Below are 16,485 nucleotides of genomic sequence, written 5' to 3'. Positions count from 1 at the left end.
GACAAATAACACACCTTGCCACGAAGCGATACACATCTCTGCGCAAAGAGGGCCAGAAATAAGCGTCCATTACCAACTGTAGTGTACGATCCCGACCTACATGACCTTCTTCGTGAAGCTCCTTTATAATCTTCATACGTAAGCTGCTTTCTGGGATACATAACCGAGTGCCTCGAAAAAGGAAGTTATCGTGAAGGACGAACTCGGAATCAACACCATCACACAAAGAAGAACATATCGATCCAAAATAAGGATTGGTTGGATAGAGGTCCGGTAAGGCAGCGAAACCCGGAACAGAAACCTGCAAAGTAGCCACCAAGGAATGTCTTCGGCTTAAGGTGTCTGCCACTTTATTGGTTTTACCCGACAGGTGTTTTATCACGAAAGTAAACTGCTGCAGAAACGCTATCCAAGAGGCGTTACGAGAGGAGATCTTGTCTTGACTGCCCAGGTGTTTTAAGGCATCATGGTCAGTGTAGAGGATGAACTCCTGATGGAACAGATAATGCCTCCAATGCTTAATAGCCTGCACAATAGCATAAAATTTGACGTCGTATGTACTGTAACGAGCACGCGACCCAGTTATCTTCTCGCTAAAGAATGCTATAGGACGTCCCAATTGACTTAGAACATCACCAATCCCGAGTTTACAAGCATCGCAATGGAGCTCAAAAACCTGAGTAAAATCCGGCAATGCTAATATCTGAGCTGATACCAGGCGCTGCTTAAGATCCTCGAATGCGGAATTTGCCTCGTCAGTCCAAAGAAACGACGAACCTTTCATGCAGTCTGTTAGTGGTGCTGCAATATTGCTGAAGTGATGCACGAATCTTCTGTAAAAAGACGCCAGGCCGTGAAAACTCCGTATGTCGCTGATAGACCGTGGTGTTGGCCACGACTTGATGGCCTCCACTTTGCTTGGGTCAACTTGTAGTCCCTTATCGGAAACTATGTAACCCAAAAAGAGCACGTGACGGACTCCAAAGATACACTTGTGGCGAGCTGCAAAGAGTTTCTCACGTCGAAAGACCTCTAACACGCTTTTTAAATGGGGCAGATGGCTCGTCAAATCATTGCTGAAGATCAAGATGTCGTCAAAGTAGACAACAACATATTTTCCAATGAACGGTCGAAGGGCTTGATTCATCACTCTCATGAATGTACTAGGAGCATTTGAGAGGCCAAATGGCATGACTGTCCATTCAAAAAGGCATTCTCGCGTTTTAAAAGCCGTCTTCCATTCATCTCCGGGACGGATACGGATTTGATGATAACCACTCTTCAGGTCAAGTTTAGTAAATATGGTTGCTTTACCGATTTGATCAAGGAGATCATCAAGGCGTGGAATAGGGAATCTATACCGAACCGTTATTTTGTTGATTGCACGGCTATCAACACACATTCGCCAAGTTCCATCTTTCTTAGGAATGAGTAAAGCGGGAACAGCAGCAGGGCTTAGACTCTCACGCACGTGGCCCTTTTGAAGGAGCTCTTCAACTTGACGACGCAGCTCGTCATGTTCTTGAGGGCTCATTCGGTAATGTGGTCTGTTAGGAAGAACTGCATTAGGAACCAAGTCTATATGATGCTGAATATCCCTCAATGGTGGTAAATTGCTAGGAAGTTCGTTTGGAAAGACATCACCAAAGTCTTGGAGCAAAGGATTAAATGCTGGGGAAGGTTCAGTCTCGGTTGTTGTTGTGGCTGGAGACGCGATAAGAGCCCACAGAACATCAGCATCGAGAATAAGCTTTTCAAATTCGCCTTTGGGAAGTGTTAGGAGTGATTTCGCTGATGATGTATTGCCTTTGGTATTAGTACCCTCAGATCGAGCGCTTGGTTCAGGTTGCTCCTTGGAAGGAACTAGTGTGACCGTACGATTGTCAAACACAAAGCTATAAGTGTTTGCTTTTCCACGATGTATCGCATCTCGATCAAACTGCCAAGGTCGTCCTAGAAGCAAGTGGCAAGCGTCCATAGGTATAACATCACAAGTAACCAAATCCTTGTAGTTTCCAATGGAGAAGGAGACGAGCACTTGTTTTGACACGGTGATTTCGGTGCTATTGTTGAGCCATGCCAACGGATAAGGAGATGGGTGAGGTATCACGGCAAGGCCAAGTTTCTGAGGTGCTTCAAACGACATAATGTTAGTACAACTGCCAGAGTCTATAATTAGTTTGCAGACCCGTCCGTTGATGGTACACGTCGAACGAAACAAGTTGGTGCGAAGCCAAGATTCTGGTTATGCCTTAGGTATGAGACAGTTCCTGCGGAGGACAAGGTTAAGACCTGTATCACCTTGAATAATATCAGGATTCCCATCGTCAATAGCATCATAGTCATCATATCGGGGCTCGGCATCCTCTGTTTCTTGAAGAATCAACCCACGCTTTGCTTTGTTGGGACACGCTGTCTGTATGTGGCCGCGTTCGCCACATGTGAAACAACGCAGAGCGTTGGGACGAGCTGGTCTTGAAGAAGCAATAGGTTCGGTGTTGAGGCCTGATTTGGCAACTTCTGACCGTTGTGTTGTATTGTCCGTACCAGGTGTGGTACTCTCACCAGCAGCTGGAGTTTGAAGGCGGGATCGTGAAGACGATGACCAAGACGACCGCTGCTGTAACTCCATAGAGATTGAGCGTTGATAAGCCTCAGATACTGACGTCGGATTGAATTGTGCCAAAGCAAGCTGTAGCTGAGAGCGTAATCCTCCGATGAACCGTGAGATTAGTTGCTTCTCGGTTTCGCCTGCGGTCATTCGGGTTGTCATGTAGAAAAACTCGGTTGCGTATTCCTCAACAGTACGTGAACACTGCCTTAGATTTTGCAATTTGTTGTATAAAGTACGCTCATAATTGTATGGTAGGAAGGCGCGACGCATGTGTTTTGTCAAGCGATCCCATGAATTGATTCGAGGTTTATTAGTTTGGCGACGTGACTCCTTGAGTTGTTGCCACCAAGCCATAGCCCTTCCTTTGAAACGAGTTGCCACAAGAGGAACTCGCATATCCTCAGGAACTTGTCGAAACTCGAGAATCTCATCCGCCGTATTTAACCAGTCGATGAAATCTTCCGGGTTTAGTGTCCCGAGGAACTCTGGAATATCGGAGCGAAAACTTGTTTCCCACCGAGGTTGATTATAAACTCTTTGGTCTTGTTCGTTGCGATGAAAAGGATTTGCTTGCTGATCACGACGTTGTTGATGTTGGTCGTGGTCTTGGTTAGCAAAAACGTTCTCGACGATCTCGTCATCATCTGATGTGTTGAGTTGAGCATCACGACGGCGAGGCGGTGGAACGTGTTGATCTCCCGGAGCTTCGCGTTGAGCACGCTGATCCTGGAGAGCGGTGGTAAGAGCGTTTTGGACTGCTGTCTGCAACGCCTCCTGAAGGTTTGTGGTTAAAGTTTCGAACATAAGGCGTACTTCCTCCTGCTGTTCGTCCGTCATAGTCTTGCGTGGTGCCATGATCGATTTGTTTGATTGAGAAATCAAACGCCTGGAATCTGATACCAACTGATAGAGTAACCGATAGAATAGGAACGATTGTTTAGTCTGAGAATTCCCAAAAGTACCTATGAACTTGAATCCGTTGAGTTCAACCAATGAACTAGCCGTAATCAAGAATTTAAAGCAAAAGCTCTGTTTTAATGAATCAATAATAATGTGTCTCTTTACAACACCTAGAGATCACTATATATAGCTGAAGAAAAAGTCCTAAGTCCTTAGGGATTATGACCTAACATTATATCCTTAAGTCTTATTTCTAATCTCCTAAAATAATGGAAAGCTAACATTTATCTTAAGTTTAAACGATAAAGGAAAATAACACCAACACCAAAAAGGAAAGGACGATCCATGCTGCATCAATTTTCCAGTTACCTGCAATTTTATTGGTTAATTTTCAAAAACAAACCTTAGGCCATCTGCTTTGGAGAGAAACTCAAATGAGTCTCTTGCTATTAAATTTTAAATTAATGAGAAAGTGACAAATGTAAGAAGAGCATCTCAAACACAAATTATATTTTCCAATTGTACGTTATATATTTTTTGTATGAGAAATTTGGTGAGAGAGAGACCCACAACATAGTTAACCTTGCATATTTTTAGCACATTTTAAAATCCTTGACTAATAAGTAATTACATCATATTAACGTCAGCAATTAGTTTATTTCTGATACCTATGAAAGGTCACATCTACCGTCAAATGAGAATAAAATCCCAACAAGTAATATTTTTATCCAACAGTAAACACATTTAATGACGTGACCGAGTGACAGGTTCATATCAAACATCAATACTTTCACGAACCAACTGTTAGAAGATCGGTTGAAAAGTCAAATACACAGTCGAATCGTCTATTTCCATCGACCCAATGTGCTTCTACACAAAAATTCGATGACTAGGTACTGGTTAGCCAATCAAAATGCCATATATTTTCCAATTGTACGTTATATATTTATTTTAACATTGAAAAAGACAAGAAAAAGCAAATGATTTAATGAAGGGGTAAAAATGAGGAGGAGAGGTCACATGTTTTCATACGAAAAGAAGTGTAATATCATAAGAAGATTCCAATAAAGAACTGGGATGGACTTCGGAGACAGTGGGCAGAGTTGGCAGACAGGTTTATCCCCATTACATTTTCTCTACTAGATAAATCCTATCTTTTATCGTTCTCCTATACGTATTCATCCCATAAGCATATATATATAGGGGTTCTTAATTTGAAGACGTACACAATGAGAATTTTAGAACTTATAGGTTAATATATACACACATTATCCAGAGACAAAAAAAATTACAGTTAAACGTAAAAAAGGACCGGTGGGAATATAATCGGCAGTATATGACAAAGACAGCCTGAAGTATTTGAATTATTCACTAGGCATTCAAAATTCACACAAAATATATGGAAATAATTTAAGAAAATCTAATGAGCCCATTTAACCTAATGAGGCAAACGTACGTATGATTGTCATATGCCACATATTACCTTCGGATGAGACCAAATTGTTCAATCTCAAATCGTTCATTCTCTTCCGCTCTCCACAGTTTCATTTCAAGTTAATATTAACACTATTTTCTGGAAAATTACGAGTTACTCAAAACTATAATCAATAGATTCAATACTATAGGCAACTACAATAAAAATCTATATTAATTTACAAAAAGTTTCTTTTTATATTTATCTATTTCAAAATATATCTTTTATAAGAAGAAAATAGTTGATTTTACCGTATATACATTAATCAAAATTTAGAATTTGACTTTCTTATTGTTTTTATTATATTATTTGTTATATATAAAATATGTTTCATAGAACTTAAACATGATTTTAGATATAATTTTACTAAATATCATCAAAATATATTAAATTGACTAGAAAATATATAGATAATTCTATTGTGAATACGGACAAACAATATAATGTTTTGCTCATACTTATATAAAGAAATTGTATATAATAAAATATTAATTTATGATTTTAATGGAACCTTATATTTATATGGGATTTTTCGAAAAAAATATTAATTTATTATTTTATGGATTTATCTCATATTTAAACCGGTCTAACTTAGAACCAAAAAAATTATTAATTTATCATGTTTATTAATTTACCAAATATTAATTTATAGAATTTTTATGTATAACTAAAGAAAACTATAGCTATCGTTTTAGTGGTTGAGGGTGTCGTCAGCCTAGGCGTTGGTTTTCTAGGGATGTCTGACACTAAACTTATATCCGAACCAATAAATCAAAATAAGAAACAAAAGATGTGCTTTTGTTTTGATATAAACAAAAAAAAATAACAAGAATTAGAAAGAGTTCCAACTTGGGACAAATATTTATAAGGGTGTCAATAGTTATAATTAACTTCTTTCTTTTTGGGGAAAAAAATAATAATTAGTGAAACCTAAGCAACTAGGCAACTACAACTAGCTATCTTCACTAAAAGAAAACATCAAGGATTCTGAGGGAAAAAATCGTCGGAATTTCGTCGGAATATCGTTATTCCGACGCAATTCCGACGAAACACGTCGTCGGAAATAATTCCTCGGAATTTCTTTTTTCCTCTGAAATCCCTCGGAATTTTCCGACGGAATTCCGAGGAAATAAATTTCCGAGGAAATTCCGAGGATCCCTTGTTTGTCGGAAAAGTCCTCGGAATATATCGAGGTAGAACTTCGTCGGGATAATTCCTCGGAAGTTCATCGATCGATGCGTGTTTGGACATATATACATCGATCGATAGGAGTATACCGACGGACTTTTTCCTCGGTTTATTCTGAGGAACTGTTCCCTCGGTATATTCCGAGGGATCCGTTCCTCGGAATTTTCCGAGGGAGTTGTCCCTCGGAAAATTCCGAGGGAAATGTCCCTCGCTATATTTTTTAAAAAAAAACGGATCGATCGATGCGTTTTTGTTCAAAAACGCATCGATCGATGTAGTGAAAAATATAATTAATTTCCTCGAAATGTAAAAAATATTAATTTTTTTGAAAAAATAAAATTTCTGAAATTTAAATTCGAAAATATGAAATTAAAAGTAAAATTGAAATCATACTAATTAATATTCAAAGTTTCACAAATAAAAATAAAACATTCCGAGATTGGGGAAAAAAAAAACTACGGGTCTGGCACGTCCGGGAACACCTCGTTCGGGTACATCCTCTGCATCATCTCCATCATTTGCTGGTTCAGCCTCCTCTGTGCCTCATAGCCCGCCTGTTGAGCCGCCATCTGGGTCTCCAACAAAGATATTCGATCATCTTTGTCCTTCAACTGAGCCGTAAGTACTTCTGGATCAACAAAGGGCGGTGGTGCAGAAGAAGGAGGAACCGACCGGGTGCGACGACCCAAACCGAACAAACGTCCCTTCTTCTTTGGAACCGACTGAATAGAAAAAAGCCAAATTTAGAAATTTAAACCAAGAAATAAATGAATTGAACTTAAAAAAAAAAGAACTTACGGATTCAACGATTTCGTTGATTCGAAACCGGGACAAGTTGGTCGAAGCCGTCGAAGCGTCATCCTCGGTTTGAAGCTGAGACACTTCGTCTACCACCTGAGTTTGGACCAGGTCGACCACGTCCCTCACAAGACCGTCATCAATCTGGCCGGTCTTCTTGTTGGTATACGCCCTCCTCATTAGGGCGAGATCATCGACCGGCTCGCCATCATTTTCTTCCGCCTTGAAAAAAACATAAAATTAAAGAAACATTAGAAATTAGAAGAAATGCACAATAAATTTAAATTCTGAAACTCAAATAATTGAAGAAAAAGCGGTTGAACTTACCATGCGATCTCCGAGAGTGGCAATAGATTGAGCACCCAAGTTATGCTTGTAGATGCCCTTCCCTTTACGGTCGCTCCTGCGGTTGGTGGAGTTGGTGGAAGAAGTTTCTTTCGTCTCCTCCTTATCCCAATGCGCACACAACTCCTTCCAGACCGTATCGTTCATCGACTTTGGGACCTTTTAATTAAAAAAAAAAGAAAAAGTTTAATAAATTAAAAAATAGTTTAATAAATTAAAAAATTGTTTAATAAATTAAATCGAACCTTATTGATTTCCCACTTCTTCTTCCACTCGTGGATCTGCTTCCCATAGTTGTCCATTACTTTATGGACGAAGTGGTGATAGATAAAGAGCGTCTCATCGGAATTCCAGTTGAACTCTTGCTGAAAAAAAAACACAATTAGTAGAAAATTTATATTAAAGATTAAAAATATAAGTAAAAAATTAGAATACTTACCGCAAACTGACGAAACCACAGAACCTGCTTGTCGGTTGGGAAGTGAGTGAAAGTCGGATGTCCACTGTCGAGGGCCGAGTACATCATACGGTTGATCCATGCGCTGATCCCGTTCCCGGATCGGTTGAACCTTATTAAAAGAACAAACGGTTAATAATGAATCCAAATTTAAAGAAAAAAAAATGTTTAATTACCATGTTTGACCCCGTCCATGTGGATACGGAGTGAGATACGGAAGATGGTCACGACCGGGCTGTTGAACCAACTCCGCAACCCTCATCACTCCCGGAGGACCCGGAGGAACAGGAGCGGATGCAGCAGCGGGAGCGAGAGGAGCATGAGCGGGTGCAGCAGAGGGAGATGTATGGTTGGAGCTGTGGGGCGAAGGGGAATCCTGAAAATGGCTGGAATCCCGAGACTGGCTCCCCGTACCACCACGACCACGACGCTGTCGAGGCCGGGTCTGATCATCATGAGACCTGTAAATTAAAAAAATATATTTAATAAATACAGAAATATATAAATTAATTTTTTTTATTAAAAAAAAATCCCAAATAATTTAATCACAGAAAAAGATTTATATATATTAAAATTTTTTAATAAATATATAAAAATAGTTCTAATAAACAAAAAATAGTTTTAATAAATAAAATTGTTTAATAATTAAAATGTTTTGTAAAATCCAAAAAATCGAATTTATATAGAAATTTTTTTTTGTAAAATCCAAAAAATCGAATTTATATAGAAAAATCGTTTTGTAAAATACAAAAATCGATTTTATATACAAAAATCGATTTTATAAATACAAAAAATAAAAAAATTATAAAAAAATTCTAAATCAATTCAACAAAACAAATTATTCAACCAAATCACAATTCTAAACCTATTATACAACCAAATCACAATCCTAACCAATCACCCTAACAAAAATCTATCAAAACTACACAAAAACCTAACAAATAGAACCTAAGAGAGTGGGATAGGGTCCTTACATGATTTGTGTAAGAGAAGAGGGAGATCGCCGGAGATATCGTCGGATTTCAGGGGGAAATCGCCGGAGAGAAAGAGAGGAGTCGCGCAGAGGAAGAAGAGAGAAATGGGGAAGAAGAAGGGGCTCGTGGTTATAAAACCTAGGGTCCGACGGACATTATCCGTCGGAATTCCGTCGGAATTCTAATTTCAATTTTCGCGAAATATTTGCCCGGTAAAATGAAAATATTCCGAGGAAATTCCGACAGATAGTAAAATATCCGTCGGAATTTCCTCGGAATATTCCGAGGAAATACCGAGGAACTAGTGTTTGGGGTTTCAAAACATCAATTTTTTTTGCCGTATTTCATTTCTTATACAATTGTAATGCATACCATTGAGGATTCTTTGTATACATGAGCATAAACCATGAAATAACAAATTTCAAAACTAATTGAAAGTATTCCCTTTACCGTTCGTTAAAAGGTATAAGTGTTTCTCTTATGTTGCGAGATTTCGTTCATACAATCGGAAAAGTGTTAATTATACGGTAAGGAACAAATTTTTGACTTCATAATGAACGTAAGACACTTAATAAGGGTTATATAGGTGTTATTCAAACGGCAAAACGTTGTTTTCGGTTTAAAAACCCTATTTCCTCGGAATTTCCTCGGATTATTCCGAGGGAACTCCGACGAAACCCTCTTCTTCCTCGAAATTTCCTCGGAATATTCCGAGGAAATTCCGACGAACTAGTGTTTGGGGTTTCAAAACGTAATTTTTTTTAAAAAAACGCATCGATCGATGCGTTTTTGAACAAAAACAAATCGATCGATTACTAAGATGGCCCGGGCCGTAAGATTGTGATCGATCGATGAGAGTATCCCATCGATCTATCGACAATCTGAATTGTTCCTCGGAATTTCCTCGGAAAATCTTGTATGTTTTTTTAAAAATGCATCGATCGATGCGTTATAGAACAAAAACGCATCGATCGATTACTAGGATGGACCGGGCCGTAAGATTGTGATCGATCGATGAGATTAACCCATCGATCTATCGACAATCTGAATTGTTCCTCGGAATTTCATCGGAAAATCTTGTATGTTTTTTTAAAAATGCATCGATCGATGCGTTATAGAACAAAAACGCATCGATCGATTACTAGGATTTACGGGGCCGTAAGATTGTGATCGATCGATGAGAGTAACCCATCGATCTATCGACAATCTGAATTGTTCCTCGGAATTTCCTCGGAAAATCTTGTATGTTTTTTTAAAAATGCATCGATCGATGCGTTATAGAACAAAAACGCATCGATCGATTACTAGGATGGACCGGGCCGTAAGATTGTGATCGATCGATGAGAGTATCCCATCGATCGATCGACAATCTGAATTGTTCCTCGGAATTTCCTCGGAAAATCTTGTATGTTTTTTTAAAAACGCATCGATCGATGCGTTATAGAACAAAAACGCATCGATCGATTACCAAGATGGCCCGGGCCGTAAGAATGTGATCGATCGATGCGTTATAGAAACAAAACGCATCGATCGATGCGTGTTCGGAAAACAGAATTATAAGGCAAAACCCGACCTTTTTTGGATCTAAACCTTAGAACTCTCATCCCCTCCGATTTCCCCTATAATTCGCCCCCCCCCCTTTCTCTCTCTATAATCATCCGATTTGAACAATTTTGGGCTCTATTCCACTTGATTTTTCGAGCTCTACCTGATTCCTACACTCGTCTTCACCCTAAGACAGGTATACTCCGCGAATCTCCACATTCTGAAATCGTGTTCTTGAGCAATTTTTTGGGTTTTGTGAATTTCTTATTTCCGTGTTGATTCCTTGATCAAATATGCATGAAACAGATGTTTAAACATGGAATAGAACACAATTGTCTGTGATCAACGAGTTTGGAACATGATTTGAGATGATTTAGGGATAGAGAATTTTTTTCAATTTCGTTTTTTTTATCACAACTCGATTTTGCTTTTCATTTTCATGTTCAGCTTTGCCTTCTTAATTGATTATAACCATGTTGAGAGCAATGATTCTATTTTGTAGAGAATGAAGCGCACGAAAACATCAGCAAAGAAAAACACACAAGAAGCGGGTTCGTCACAGCTGGAGAAGCAAAGGCCAAAGAAGTGGGATAAGTCTGATACCACCCACTACAACAACATGAAGAAGGTAGCCGTTCCGGCTACACAACTAGCATGTCCTGAGACGATGACAATATTGGGAATCAAAGCAGACATTGAAGGACTGTTCCAGAACATGGGTCTAGGCCAACTATGCAACCTCAAGGAACCCACTTATCCGGAGTTGGTACGCCAGTTCATAGCATCCGCATACGTCACCCGTCCCGATGATAGCCATCAGGAAGGTTTTCTGGCATTCGTAGTGCAGAAAGTATACTATGAGGTATCTTTCACAGACCTCTGCGGACTATTTGGATTGAGTGCGGGGGAGAGGACATATGGTCTTTATTGGACTTCAGAGCTGTTGAACTTCTGGGAAACGATTGGCACAGGGGTTTATAGATCTTCTCAGGCAAAGGAGTCACTTATCCGGAGCCCAGTACTGAGATATGCGACACGCCTCATTGGCTCATTGCTATACGGGACAACCACAGCCGCATCAGTCACGCAATGGGAGTTGTGCCTCCTGTACCAAGGTGTGAGGCATTTGCTACCGGCATTTGGAAACTCTACATTCCCACCTGCTACTGCCTTCAACATGGGAGCGGTGCTGGCCGCAAACTTAGCAGGATACAAGGGGAAAGTAACCAAATCCAAGAGCAATGCATGTGGATTTGGTGCAGTGATTACTCGGATCCTTAGACATGTGGGTGTAGACTGTGAGAACCACCAGGTAGCACTGGACAGATCGAACAACATTGCTTGGAACTACCTGGATGTCATTTCTCTAGTAAGTAAGGAGTTCATAGCTGGTCCCCACTCGAGGATCGATCGGGATGGTCCTTACGTCTACGTATTCCAGGACCGAGCGAAGAAAACACTCTACTGCCACCTGCCTCAGATCGGCCTGACTGCTCTACTTTCAGAGGCTGCAGTTGAGTTTCTACCCCCTGCTACCGCACTAGTAGACAAGCCATCCTTCTTCACGCCAAAATATCAGACCAAAGGCAAGGGCGTGGTTGATGAAGAAGGACAAGATGAGGCTGCACAAGCCATTCCAGATGATTCACAACCCCATCAGCTACTCCCATCAGACTCCAGCCAGTACAAGCTGCAAGAGCTTCCACCGAACGCCACTTCGCGCCAGCAACAACATTGGAGAGATCAGAGCATAAAGACAAACAACGACATGCTACACAAGATCTGGGCTGCCATTTCACGTATCAGGCCGTGTCGTTGCCAAAAGGATGATGTAGTTCATCGGGACAACTCTCCATCCAGCTCTGGTTCGGGTTCGAGTGGTACACACAGGGTAAGAAAGAGGTCCAAGAGACCCAACGATGCAGGAACATCTGGAGCAGGAGACGAGGAGTAGGAGCTATCACCGGCTATTTTATTTTCTTTTCTATTCTAACGTTTTATGGTCTTATTTTCTGTTAATTTTGAACTGAGTTTTTTTTTAGGTTTCTTAATTATGAGTTCGTATTTCTTTTACATGGTTTCTTTGTTTTATTTGGTTGTGTTTTGTGTAGCTTTTAATTCGTATTCAGCTTTGCCTTGCTAGATAAACCAAATAACTATTATCCGAGGAAAGAGGTTATATCAAGTGTTCCTCGGAATTTCCTCGGTATTTCTTAAAAAAAAAAAAAAATAAGTTCAATGGTAGTCTGTTTCCGAGTCATCATCACCAGATGAATCTGAATCTGGATCTTGGTGAAACTCTCCAATTACTGGTTCATCCTCTACGTGAACGACGGCTTCCTCTCCAAAGTCGGTTAAATCGACTACAAGGCCAACTCCAGCTAAATCTTCTGCTGCACTACAGTTGCCGGATGTGCTTGGTTGTAGTGGGTCTTCCAGCTCAGAACTTCCCTGAACTCGGCCTCTCGGGTTGAGTCTTGTAACAGTAACCCATGGATCATCTCTGTTCCTTACCCGGGGGTACTTGATATAACAAACCTGTAACATTTAGAAAAATTATAAATTAATACACATGATGATGAATCATTCTGAATAATTAACATTTAATTACCTGATCGGCCTGGGAAGCAAGAATGAAAGGATCATAATATTGCAGCTTTCGCCTCGAATTTACTGATGTAACACCAAATGCATCTGTTCTCACACCTCGATCTGGGGTGTTGTCGTGCCAATCACAATAGAAAACAGTACAGCGCAATCCAACCATGCCCAAATACTTGATTTCCAAAATCTCATGTATGTGTCCGTAGTATACATCATCTCCTGATGCAGAACAAACGCCAGCATCATAAGTCGTACTCGAACGTCTCCTCTTCTGAGTTGTGAATGCATATCCTCGAGTACAAAATCTCGGATATGACTTCACAACAAAGTTTGGTCCAACGACCATCTCACGTATCCAATCGTCAAATGTTTCACCTCTGGCCAAACCAGCAGACACCTATTAATAGCACATATATATATATTATATCAATAAATGTGAATTAGTATAAATATGTGATAAAATATATTTTAATTTGTTTAAAGCACTCACATAAGTAAACATCCATCCAGTAAATTCTCTCTGCTTCATTTCTTCTAGTTCGTCCTCTGTGGCGTATCTATACTCGAACCGCTTTTCTGCCATGAAAATCCTGTATATGATGACAATAATGTAATTAATTAAGATTTAAATTTCAACTTGTTAAAATAAAAATTTGTAAGCTCATTTATTTACCTCTCATATTGAAGAACGTCTTCGCAGTTGGTGAGCAAATATGTTTGCAAATGACTGCGCTCCTGCTCAGTAAGTCGACGGTCCTTTGGTTTTCCGCTAAGTCGTCCAACGTCTGTGAAAATGTCTGGAACCGTAACATGATATGTTGCCCGTTCGCCTCTATCATCATGCCGAGCAGGTCTTCTGTTTTTGGTCTGAACTTCTGCTGGAAAGTAGTACTCGGCAAAGTTTGAAGTTTCTTCATTGATCATCTGTGCGACTATAGAACCTTCCACCCTACTTAAATTTTTCACCATCTTCTTCAAATGGAACATATACCGCTCATACAGATACATCCATCTATACTGCACAGGACCACCAAGTTCCAATTCTCTTGCCAGGTGAATAACAAGATGCTCCATAACATCAAAAAATGAGGGAGGAAATATCTTCTCAAGGTTGCACTGAATCACGGCTATGTTAGTCTTCAAATTTTCAATACCTTCAAGAGTCACTGATCTCGTGCATAAATCGCGGAAGAAACCACTTATCCCTGCAATTGCTTCATGAACATTTCGTGGTAATATTTCCTTGAAGGCGAACGGAAGGAGGCGCTGCATCATTACATGGCAATCGTGGCTTTTCAAGCCAGTAAACTTTCCTTCCTTTCTGTCGATACAGTTACGCAAATTTGATGCGTAACCGTCTGGAAATTCCACATCGTTTGAAATCCAATCAAAGAACGCATCTTTTCCCGCTGCATCAAGTCGGTATATGGGAAAAGGAGCCCTACCATTCTCATCAACATGAAGTTCTGAACGAGCACATATATCGACTAAATCCAGTCTTGACTTCAAATTATCCTTTGTTTTACCTTGAACATTAAGGATCGTGTTCATGAGATTGTCAAAAAAGTTCTTCTCAATATGCATGACATCTAAATTATGCCTTAGCAGATGATCCTCCCAGTATGGCAGATCCCAGAAAATACTTTTTTGTGCCAGTTATGTAGTTCTCCAACAGCATCTACCGGAAAACGCTCATGTCCACCGACTTCTGGCGTCCTTTCTGCACCAAAATCTCTTAGTTGTATCTTCAAATCTTTCCCACAAATTTCCGGAGGTGGACTGTCAAACACCCTCTTGTTCTTCGTAAACAAATTCCTACTCCTACGATATGGATGATCAGGTGGTAGGAATCTCCTGTGACAGTCAAACCAACACGTTTTCCTTCCGTGCTTTAGTTGGAAAGCATCAGTGTTATCTTGACAATATGGACATGATAGCCTTCCATGCGTTGTCCATCCAGACAACATACCATATGCTGGAAAATCACTTATTGTCCACATTAGTACTGCCCGCATTTGAAAGTTTTCTTTACACGAAACATCGTATGTTTCAGCACCTTGAGCCCATAGTTGTTGCAACTCATATATTAGTGGCTGAAGAAACACATCAAGTGATCTCTTAGGATGCTCTGGTCCGGGAACGAGAATCGAGAGAAACAAAAACTCTCGTCGCAAGCACAAGTTTGGGGGGAGGTTGTATGGTGTAAGAATGACGGGCCATAGAGAATACTGTCTTCCACTCTTGCCAAACGGACTGAAACCATCAGTACATAATCCAAGGTAGACATTTCTTCTCTCATACGCAAAGTCGGGATACTTTGATTGGAAATGCTTCCACGCTTTTGCATCTGAAGGATGTCTGATCTCACCATCTGTTGAGTGCTCCGCATGCCATCTCATTGGTTGCGCTGTGCGTTCAGACAGATACAACCTCTGCAACCTTTCCGTCAAAGGTAAATACCACATCCTTTTATATGGCACTGGAACTCTTCCAATTGTATCTTTATAACGAGGCTTTCCACAAAATTTGCATGTAACCCGCTGTTCATCCACCCTCCAATAAATCATGCAGTTGTCGCTGCATACATCTATTACCTGATACGATAAACCAAGACCAGCTACGAGTTTCTGAACCTCGTAGTATGAACCAGGAGCTACATTATCCTCGGGTAGAATACCTTTTACAAAATCAGCAATCGCATCCACACAGTCTTCAGCCAAATTATAATCTGTTTTAATGCCCATCAATCTTGTAGCAGATGATAAAGCTGAATGACCATCTCTGCAACCTTCGTACAATGGTTGCTTTCCAGCATCCAACATATCATAAAATCTCCTAGCTTCTGCATTGGGTAAATCTTCCCCTCTAAAATGATCATTTACCATCTGCTCAGTACCTACACCATAATCTACATCCGTTCTAATTGGTTCTTCTAATCTAACCGCTGGCTGAGGTTCACTAGTACTACCATGTTCATAATCAGTTTCCCCATGATGATACCAAATTTTGTAACTTCGTGTAAACCCACTCAAATATAGATGAGTCCAAACATCCCACTCTTTAATAACCTTTCTATTTTTACAATTAGAGCAAGGACATCTTAACATACCTGTTTTTGCTTCCGGTTGTCGGTGAACTAACCCCATGAATTCAGTTATACCTCGTTGGTATTCTTCCGTAAGCAATCTCGTGTTCGGATCCAAATGAGGTCGATCGATCCAAGAACGAAAATAATTTGAAGAAGACATATTTTTTATGAATCAAATTCGTGTGTAAATAGAGCAAGAGGGAGGATGAAGATATGAAGTGAATGAAGAGGAAGAGGAGTGCTTGTATTTATAGTTTAAATCCTGCCGACATACCGAGGAAATTCCGACGGAATTCCGACGGACAAAACTAGTTCGTCGGAATTTCCTCGGAATTTTGTAAAATCCCCCAACGGCTCTCCAACGGCTATAATATTTCCTCGGAATTCATCGGTTTTTTCCGAGGAACAGAGTTTTCCTCGGAATTTCCTCGGAATATTCCGACGGACTGTAGTTTCCTCGGAATTCCGTCGGTATATTCCGAGGAAATTCCGTGGCAA

This window comes from Brassica napus, chromosome C1, assembly GCF_020379485.1.
Source record: "Brassica napus cultivar Da-Ae chromosome C1, Da-Ae, whole genome shotgun sequence".
NCBI classification, from domain to species: Eukaryota; Viridiplantae; Streptophyta; class Magnoliopsida; order Brassicales; family Brassicaceae; genus Brassica; species Brassica napus.
The sequence above is the reverse complement of the archived record's forward strand: the minus strand, read 5'-3'. Positions refer to the sequence as shown.